At 48.8% G+C, this 9,435-nt stretch overlaps 1 long non-coding RNA gene across 1 annotated transcript; it reads left to right on the forward strand.

Annotated features, from left to right (window-relative positions):
* The first annotated feature begins 270 nt into the window (after window positions 1-270).
* LOC135361834 (uncharacterized) lies at window positions 271-7,307 on the forward strand. Its single transcript, XR_010405973.1, has 3 exons — window positions 271-397; window positions 509-1,262; window positions 7,173-7,307. It is a non-coding gene; the product is annotated as an uncharacterized LOC135361834 (long non-coding RNA).
* Window positions 7,308-9,435: the final 2,128 nt, after the last annotated feature.

Here is a 9,435-nt window from a genome sequence, read left to right on the forward strand (position 1 = left end):
CCAGACCTTCCGGTTTGTACCCCAGCTGAGCCACTTACTCGCTGTGTGACCTTGGGCGAGTGACTCACCATCTCTGTGCCTCAGTTCTTCATCTGGAACACAATGAGAATGAAAGGAGTCATTGCACACCGACCATGGTTAGCCCACAGTAAGTGCTATCTAAATGCACGCTTATCTTTGGACAATTATTACGTCACGCTGCTGAAAACGACTTGCACCCAGAAAAACAACATTCTGGAAAAACAGGAAGCCTCTTTTCAAATGGAACCTCAGGAAGACTAACAGCCCTGGGAAAGCTGGTCTTCCCTTCCCCGCCTCGGTCAGTATGTCCTTCACCAGCGGGTCCAGGCCCAGGACAAAGCCCTCTCGGGGAAGGTCAGCCGGAGAGCTTCAGCAGGTCTGTCCTCAGTGGCCTAAATTAGATGGTCTGATGGCCGTTTGGAAAAATGCACCGCATTCTTTATGAATTTTCCCCATCAAAACACGTCTGTTTCGTTCTCTTTTAAAGGGCATTCATGAGTCATGCGGCAGGAACAAAGAAGCTTCAGTCTGAAACTTCCACGGGGGAAACAGTTTAAACAGCGTGGGCTCACAGGGCTTTTTGAAATCTGAAAACATGCCTTGGAGGTGCCCTTAATCACCTGATGGCAGCTGTTGTCTCCTGACAGCTAGATTCCAAACGTAAACATGATTTGTCTGAATGCGTTGGAATCATTTGCATGCAGGTGTAGACAGCTCTATGATGGGCGTACTGGGAGCAGCTGGAAGATACGCTCCGCTCACGCTGTCTGGTAGGGCCCAGGCTGCGTTTCTAGATGGGCTCACGGCAGAGCCAGGCCAGCATCCTTTCTCTTCGTGGGGGCAGCTCCCCAACTCTGGAACTCAGTCCTCAGGCCATCCGCGTGAGGTGAAGACACAGAGGGCCAACAAGATTGGCGGGGGTGAAGTCCTGCAACCTGGAGCCAGGGTCCAGGCACCCGGACACCCAGATAACCAACACCTGCGCCCTAACCTGTGTGGTGCAGACACCCCTCTCTCAGCTGCCTGAGCACCCGAGCCCACCTGCCCACGCTCAGGTGCATGTTGGGGGCAGAGCGAGGCAGTCTGTGATTCAGACACAGGCCACTCCTTATTGAGTGACTTGCACACGGAGTTTCATCAGCTTCTTACAGGGGATAATAATATAACAACTCCCCCTTGCAGGGTGAGGTGAGGATTCAACGATGTCATGACTCAAAATGCTAACCCAGCGTTTGGCACAGGTAAGCACTGGGCACCTGTCACAGATCGTTCGGTCAGCAAGCCCCCCATAGCCTTCCCTGGTTATTACACTAGACTTCCAACCGACCTCCTGTTCCCACTGTGGCCCAATCCCAACCCCTCCTCAACTCGGTTCTGAGTTAGCTCCCTCCATTCATTTATGGGTCTCTAGTCCCCTTCCTAAACCCTCAGTGGGATCCTACTGCTTTAGGATACACACAGAAGCTTCTATGCATGGTTTGCAATGTCCTGGATGGTCTGTCTCCTCACTCCCTCCCTCCCTCACTCATTCACTCATTCACTCACTCATTCACTCACCATTCACTTACTCATTCACTCACACTCATTCACTCACACTCTCATTCACTCACTCATCCACACACTCGCTCATTCACTCATTCATTCATTCATTCATTCATTCCCTCACTCATCCATTTACTCACTTACTCACTCACCACATATGTACTGCAAGCTTAGTGTGTTCCAGGCCCTGTGCTAGCCCCAGGCAAAGTCCCAGATTCTGCCCCTATGGAGCAGGAGAGACAGATAAGAGGAAAGACTTTGAAGAAGTGAGTTCTGAGCTGAAATCAGAAGGATGAACCAGACTTAATCCGGCAGGGGGCCAGGAGCATGGCAGGCAGAGGTTACCTGATCAAAGGCTAAGCAGGAAGGCCAGGCCCTCTAAGACCCTCCTGGGGGGGTCCTGCAGTTCTGAAGAGCCTGACTCCCTCCTGCTCTTACTCCCTCTCCCCCTGTACATGCCCAGGTCCTCTGCGTGAGCTGTGCTCTCTGCTTAGAAGCCCATTCTCCTTACCAGCCTTTCCTCCCCACTGACCTCCTCTCATCCCTTCAGGCTCAGCTCCATCGCCTCCTCTGGAGGCCTCCTGGGCACCCTCTTCCCTTCACCTGGATGGTGGGAATTATCCTTATTTGGACCGCCGCTTGGGCTTACCTCAATCTGACGGCTTCCTGCTCTGTATTTGTCTGTCCCCCCAGACTGTGAAGTCTTTGATAGTAGGTACTACCTCATTTGAGTGGCCCTGGAGCAGACCATCTTAAGGCCTATTCTGTGGCCAGAGAGCACCAGCGGAAGGAAGGAGTGGCCTGGGTGGACCATGCTTGCTTGACATGGATTTTCCAAAAATACTGTCCAAGGGCAATTGAGTTCGGCCTTGGATTCAGCTTCTTTGACTTCTATCAATCTCTCTGGAGCCCACTTGGGCAATGTGGCCTGTTGGGTCTGGTGTTAGGGTTGGCCAGAGATGATAGTCAAACATTTCACAACTGGTGAGGAATAGGCATTGGCCCATCTGAGCTACTGGCAAGACCCTGTGGGGCAAAGGGACCACTCGTGATGAGAAATGATGCCATGTTCCCAGCTGCGGGTGCCTACGATTTGATGTTTGTGGAAGAGCATGTCCCGTAAGTATGGAATTTCTTTATTCTCCCACATATTCTGTCACCTTCAGCTGCCAGCAATTATAAGACAGAGCAGGAAGAGTCCTCTCACATTGACCAGATGCTGAATCGGCTCTGTAGGATGACCCTTCTTTCTTTCCTTCCATAAGCGGACATATGGTGCAGAGGAGAGAGCAGAAGTTTTGGAGCTAGATGGATGAACATTGAAATCCTTGCCCCACTACTGTGTGTGATTTGGGGCAAAATACTTAAGACCCTTGACCCTCAGTTTCTTTTGTGTAAGATGGAAATAATACATTGTATCTAATTTAGCAGCTGTGAAGTTTAAATGAGAAAATGTACTGATGGTACTTGGTATATAATAGGCATATGGTAATATGAGTTCCCCTCTCTCTCTGGGGTGAGTGGAACTCATTTACCTGATAGTTTAAAGGACACACTTCTTTCACTCTAAAAACCCTACTCAGTGTTCACCACCACAAGCTGAAATTTCACGGTCACCAGGCTACCCCCAAGAATGTTCTTTTTTTTTTTTTTAAAGATTTTATTCATTTATTTGACAGAGACACAGCGAGAGAGGGAACACAAGCAGGGCGGGTGGGAGAGGGAGAAGCAGGCTTCCCGCTGAGCAGGGAGCCCGAATGCGGGGCTCGATCCCAGGACCCTGGGACCATGACCTGAGCCGAAGGCAGACGCTTAACGACCGAGCCACCCAGGCGCCCCTCCCAAGAACGTTCTCATACCTCTGCTTCTGTTGGCAGAGCTGTATGCTTACCGAGGCGCAGCTGTTGGTTCCCAAGCCCGTTTACACCAGCAGTGCCTGCTATTTTAATTATATAGTTTAATTACATGCAATGCAACCAATAAAATATGAGGGTGTAAATAGAGTTATCTAGAAAAAAGAACTTTATTTTAGATAAAAGACTTAATAGGGGCGAATTACTCCATGTGGAATTCTAATGAGATGTGCAGAACTCCAATTAGGTACAATCACTCAAAATATGAATGAATAAATGCACATTTTAAGTTACAATAAGATGTTTAAGAATAAAGAAAACATTTTCCATCACTCTCTGCTTTATCCCAACCTTGTGGTGGAGTGACCAGCTGTGGCTTCTGGCCCCATTATAAATGCACTCGGTATCTCATTAGAAAATTTACGTGTATGTCTCATTATCTTCACCACAAGTTAAGATTAAGTGGAACTGTGTATGACCAAAAAACTTAACATAAGATCAATTTAACTAAGATAACATTTCTTTTTCACATAAAGGAAGTCTAGAGGTAGGGAAGTCTGTGTTATCAGGAAGCCAGGCTGCTGGGTCTGTTTGCTCTTTTTGCTTCCTCAACCATGGCTTCCATTCTCAAGATTTCTTCTTGAGTCCAAGGTGGTTGCGAGAGCTCCAGGTATCACATCCTTAGCTCCAGGGACCCCATCCTTGTTTCAAGCAACAGGAAGAAAGAGGGGGTGGCGGTAGTAGGGAAGGCTATTTCTCTATCTTTGTAAGGCTGGGAATTGTAGTCTTTTCTTCCCTCTGGCAATATGACCAGCTAAAATTCGGGGTCTTGTGAGCGGGGAGAAAGGCGAAAGTGGTTATTAGTGTTGGGAATTAGTAGTCTCTGCTATGTATTTTATTTAAATTCAATTAATTAACATATAGTGTATTATTAGTTTCAGAGGCAGAGTTCAGTGATTAGTCTTGTATAATACCCAGTGTTCATTACACCATGTGCCCTCCTTAATGTCCATCACCCAGTTACCCCATCTCTCCATCCACCTCCCCTCCAACAACCCTCAGTTTGTTTCCTATGATTAAGGGTCTCTTATGGTTTTTCTCCCTCTCTGATTTCATCGTGTTTTATTTTTCCCTCCCTTCCCCTATGTTCCTTTGTTTTGTTTCTTAAATGCCACGTATGAGTGAACTCATATAACTCTTTCTCTGATTGACTTATTTCGCTCAGCATAATACTGTCTAGTTCTATCCACGTCATTGCAAATGGCAAGATTTCATTTTTTGGATGGCTGAGTAATATTCCATTGTATATATATCACATCTTTTTAGCCATTCATTTGTCGATGGACATCTGGAGTCTTTCCATAGTTTGGCTATCGTTCTGCTGCATATTTTTATCCCCATTTTGCAGGGAAGAATCTGCAGCTCAGAGAGGAAAGATCACACAGCTAGTGAGTGACAGACCAAGACAGACACAGAAAGACCTGACGAGGTAAAAAACTCCTCCTGGCGTTGAGGGTTTGCTAAGGCAGCATTTACCCACTGTTCTGAGTCACCTGTCTCAGGAATGCCTTTGTGTTTAAGACCCTGAAGTGGGCTTTCTTCAGCACTCAGCTGAGAGCTCGGAGCTGACTCTCAGTCGTATTTGTCCATGGCAGATTTTTTTTTAAAAGATTTTATTTATTTTTTGACAGAGAGACACAGTGAGAGATGGAACACAAGCAGGGGGAGTGGGAGAGGGAGAAGCAGGCTCCCCGCCGAGCCGGGAGCCCGATGTGGGACTCGATCCCAGGACCCTGGGATCATGACCTGAGCCGAAGGCAGACACTTAACTGACTGAGCCACCCAGGCGCCCCTGTCCATGGCAGATTTTTAATTGGTTTCCATTTTTGATAAGTAGTCATAGCAGCTTCAGTCATGACTATGACGTGGTTCTTCAAAGTGGTTTTTTGTTAAAGGAAGATAGGATTGTCAGAGGAAAGAGTCGTGAAGACTCAGAATAGTATCCATAGATGGACTTGCCTTGCGGGGTCTAGATCGGTGGTTCTCAAATGGGGGCAATTTGGCAATGTCTGGAGATGTTTTCAGACGTCATACTGGGAGAGGGTGCTAATGGTGTCTAGTGGGGAGAGGCCAGGGATGCTGTGAAGCATCCTACAATGCACAGGACAGGCCCCTATGACGACAAGAAAAAATCAATAGGGCCAAGGTAGAGAAAACTCTTTCTCTTTCTGCTCTTGACTATAGGAAAAAGAGATCCTACAGAAGCCTACTCAGTAGATGTTTGGTTGATATTCTTAATTTTTTTTTTAAAGATTTTACTTATTTATTTGACAGAGAGAGAGAGAGAGGGCACAAGCAGGGGGAGCTGCAAGCAGAGGAGAGGGAGAAGCAGGCTCCCCGCAGATCAGGGACTTGATCCCAGGCCCCGGGGATCATGACCCGAGCTGAAGGCGGACACTTAACCGACTGAGCCACCCAGGTGCCCCGGTTGATATTCAATATTGATAATAATACTCACAACCATATCTTTTAAAATCAATCATTAAGTACTCATTGAGTTACTCAATCCACAGAACAGGAACTTCAAGATCATCCAATGCAGAGATGGCAAGTCCGTGGGGTCTGTGCCATGCCATGCCTGCTCTCGCCTACACCTGTAGAAAACCTTCAATCAGAGGGGTTTTTTTGTGGGGCCCAGAGGCAGCCTCTGAATCCTTCTCAACACAGCAAGCCAGAGACTCAGTGGGCGAGTCTCCATGGTAGACCATAGTAGATTCCACGCCATCTACTAGTGAATGTAGAGGGCATGGAATGTAAAACCTATTTGCCTTTCCTCTTCAGTTCAACCCCTATTACTCTCCTGCTAAAACTAGAATCTCGGTTTCGTGATGTTTTGTCTACTGTTCATTTCCTATACTACAGCCAGCAACTTCATTTAAGATCTATTATGGTTTGAACTGTGTCCCCACAAGAAACTAAGCCCCAGTACCTCAGAACATGGCCGTATTTAGAGAGAGTGTTTTTACACAGGCAATCAAATTAAAACAAGGTCACAGAGACAGACACGCTCAGAGGGAAGACAGTGTGAAGACAAAGGGAGAAGACAGCCATCCACAAGCCGGGGGACACCCAAGGCTGCAGAAGCTGGGACAGGGGCCTGGGACAGAGTCTCCCTCGCTGCCCCCGCGAGGCACCAGCCCTGCTGACAGCCGGATCTTGGACTTCCACCCCCCAGAGCTGTCAGTAGATTGAGCTCCTCACTCTGTGATAATTTGTTACCGCAGCCCTAGCAAACTCCTACAACTTCCTTAACGCCAACCACTGTTATTCTAGACTGGTTGATTTTCATTGTCATGGACTTCTCTGTGGTTTGCATATTTTCATTTAGCCCGTGTTTTATTTGCTATCTCTTTTCCTCATCCACCTGTGCTGAGGAAGGAGCACTCTGCCGAGTCCTGAAGGCACTGTCCACGGAGCTCTGGAGCTCTTCTCTCCTATCTGGTCCTCCTTCGGCAGCTAGAGCCACCCGGCTCCCCGGACTTGGACTTGCTCATCCTCAGGTCACAGAAGTGGCGGCACTCTGCCTGGGTCCTGTCCTGCTGCCACAGCCTGGAAAGTGTCTCTCCCAAGGCAGCCGGCGTAATGGCAGGGCCCCCTCACCTGTTGCCGGGCTCCGGGGCATCACTGTCCTTCATCACCTGCCGTCCCGTGTCTTGCGTGTCACTGTTTTATTGTCCTGTCTTGTTGTTGTTTCAGGTGGAAGGGAGAAGCTGATTCCATCTCGATGGAGTGGAAGGCTCCACGGATATTGTTCAGCTTCTGCGAGGCCAGGAGAAAGTTGAGAGCAAAGAGTGACAAGGGAATTGAGATGGGAGGAAGCCAGGAAGGGGGAGGCCATACCAGGAGTGGAGAGGCTGTGCCAGGAGGGGGGAGGCCATGCCAGGAGGGGGGAGGCCTCTGTCAGCTCTTCCTGAAGGCTCTGCTAAAGTCACCCGGACCTGAAAACGGTTGTACGTGGCTCGGGGGATCACAAAACAAGGCTGAGACCAAGAAGCCCGAAGAACACAAGTTGTCCTGGGCTTCACTGCAGTTCTGGGGAGGCTCTGAACTTCCACCAGCTCTGGGCCAATCCTGTCTGGGTCTCCAGAGGCGCTAGACCAGTGCCCACCCCCCGGACTGAGGCGCTCCCTCCCTGGCTGCTGGGGGCCTTGGCGGCTGACCACTCTCAGCTGACCCTTCAGGTGTTGCCTTCAGTCAAAGAAAACTTTCTCATCCAAGGATATGCCCTCCCCAGGGGCAGTCCGCACCCAGTGATTGGTTATTGAAGGGGGTACACATTCTTGGTCCCCCTTTGTCAAGGCAGACAACTCTGGAGGGTCAAAATTCTAGGGCCCCCGTGGGGCCATGGGATTGGCTGAGGTCTTTGCCGTGACGACATCTCACATCATACTTGGGCTCTTCCCTCTGCCTCATCCTGCACTTCACTCCCTTCTAAGTGTTGATTCTCCAGTAAACCTCCTCCATGAGAATCTCCGTGTATCAGTGTGTTACATAGAGGGGATGCCATGCCGATGCATGCATGTCTGTATGTATTATGTGCAATGGATCCCTTATGTGTGTGCATATACAATTAACATCGATGTTAATATACAACGGATATTTAAAAAGGATTTTTAAAAATCAATTTATCGATTTGAGAGAGAGAGAGAGCATGAACATTAGGGGCAGAGGGAGAGGGAGAAAGAGAATCTCCAGCAGGCTCCGTGCTGAGCGAGGAGCCTGATGCAGATCTTGATCTCACAACCCTGAGATCATGACCTGAGCAACAACCAAGAGTCTGGCGCTTAACCAACTGTGCTGTCCAGGCGCCCCAACACCCCAACATACAGTGGATTTCTTAAGGCATTAGAATTTAATTTATTGAGGGCGCCTGGGTGGCTCAGTCGTTAAGCGTCTGCCTTCGGTTCAGGTCGTGATCCCAGGGTCCTGGGATCGAGCCCCACATCGGGCTCCCTGCTCGGTGGGAAGCCTGCTTCTCCCTCTCCCACTCCCCCTGCTTGTGTTCCCTCTCTCGCTGTGTCTCTCTCTGTCAAACAAATAAATAAAATAAAATCTTTAAAAAAAAAAAGAATTTAATTTATTGAGATCCCAGGTGAGAAGGGCTGTCCAGGGTGTGTGCACCCACCTTTCCGGTCTGGAAAGCCTGTCCTAGGAGCACATGCCCAGCTCCTTTGACTTGTGTCTGCCGCCCCGTGGCTCACAGTGTGGTGTCTCGTAGCTCCTGTGTCCTCAGTCTGTCCTGGCTTCACTCTGCGCCCTCTCTCCTGCTCCTACGGCTCCTCCCCAGCCTCCTGGCACATCTGGGCGGCCTTGCACATCTGGGCTGCTTCTGCTTAGTTGCCCTTACAGGTTTTCTTAACCACACACTCTGTGATTCCCTCTCACTGACTGTAGGGGGCGCTTTTTTTCTTTTCCCTTAGGAAAACCTGGCGAATTGTCGGAAAGACACTGTCTTCCGAATAGGAATAGCGGCAGGAAGAGGCTTTCCCTTGGAAACAAAACAAACCTATTTCTACAGCGTGTTGTTCCATCTATTTTTTTTAAAGGTATGATTATTGCTATTACTATTTTTGAGAGAATGCTCAGGCACGTGTGCACAAGATGGGGGAGGAAGGGGTGGGGCAGAGGGAGAGGGAGAGAGAACCTTCAGCAGGCTCCACACCCTGAATAGAGCCAGACGGGTGCTCGATCCCACAACGCTGAGATCATGACCTGAGCCGAAATCAAGAGTTGGATGCTTAACTGAGTGAGCCACCCAGGTGTCCCTTGTTCCTTCTATTCTACAGAGGCAGGGCCAAACCCCATCCAGACCAGGAGAATGCATTCTTTACACCTCTGCTTTTAACCATCTGATGCCCAGCACAAGCGTCTTACACCACCATATAAAGAGAAGATTAAAAAACATTTTTCAATAATTAACTTAGGACCTAGATATAAATAATTTGCTGATTTCTGGTGC

The sequence above is a fragment of the Mirounga angustirostris genome, unplaced genomic scaffold, assembly GCF_029215605.1.
Source record: "Mirounga angustirostris isolate CCGP_5_RB_7025 unplaced genomic scaffold, mMirAng1.0.hap1 SCAF_10, whole genome shotgun sequence".
Taxonomy (NCBI): Eukaryota; Metazoa; Chordata; class Mammalia; order Carnivora; family Phocidae; genus Mirounga; species Mirounga angustirostris.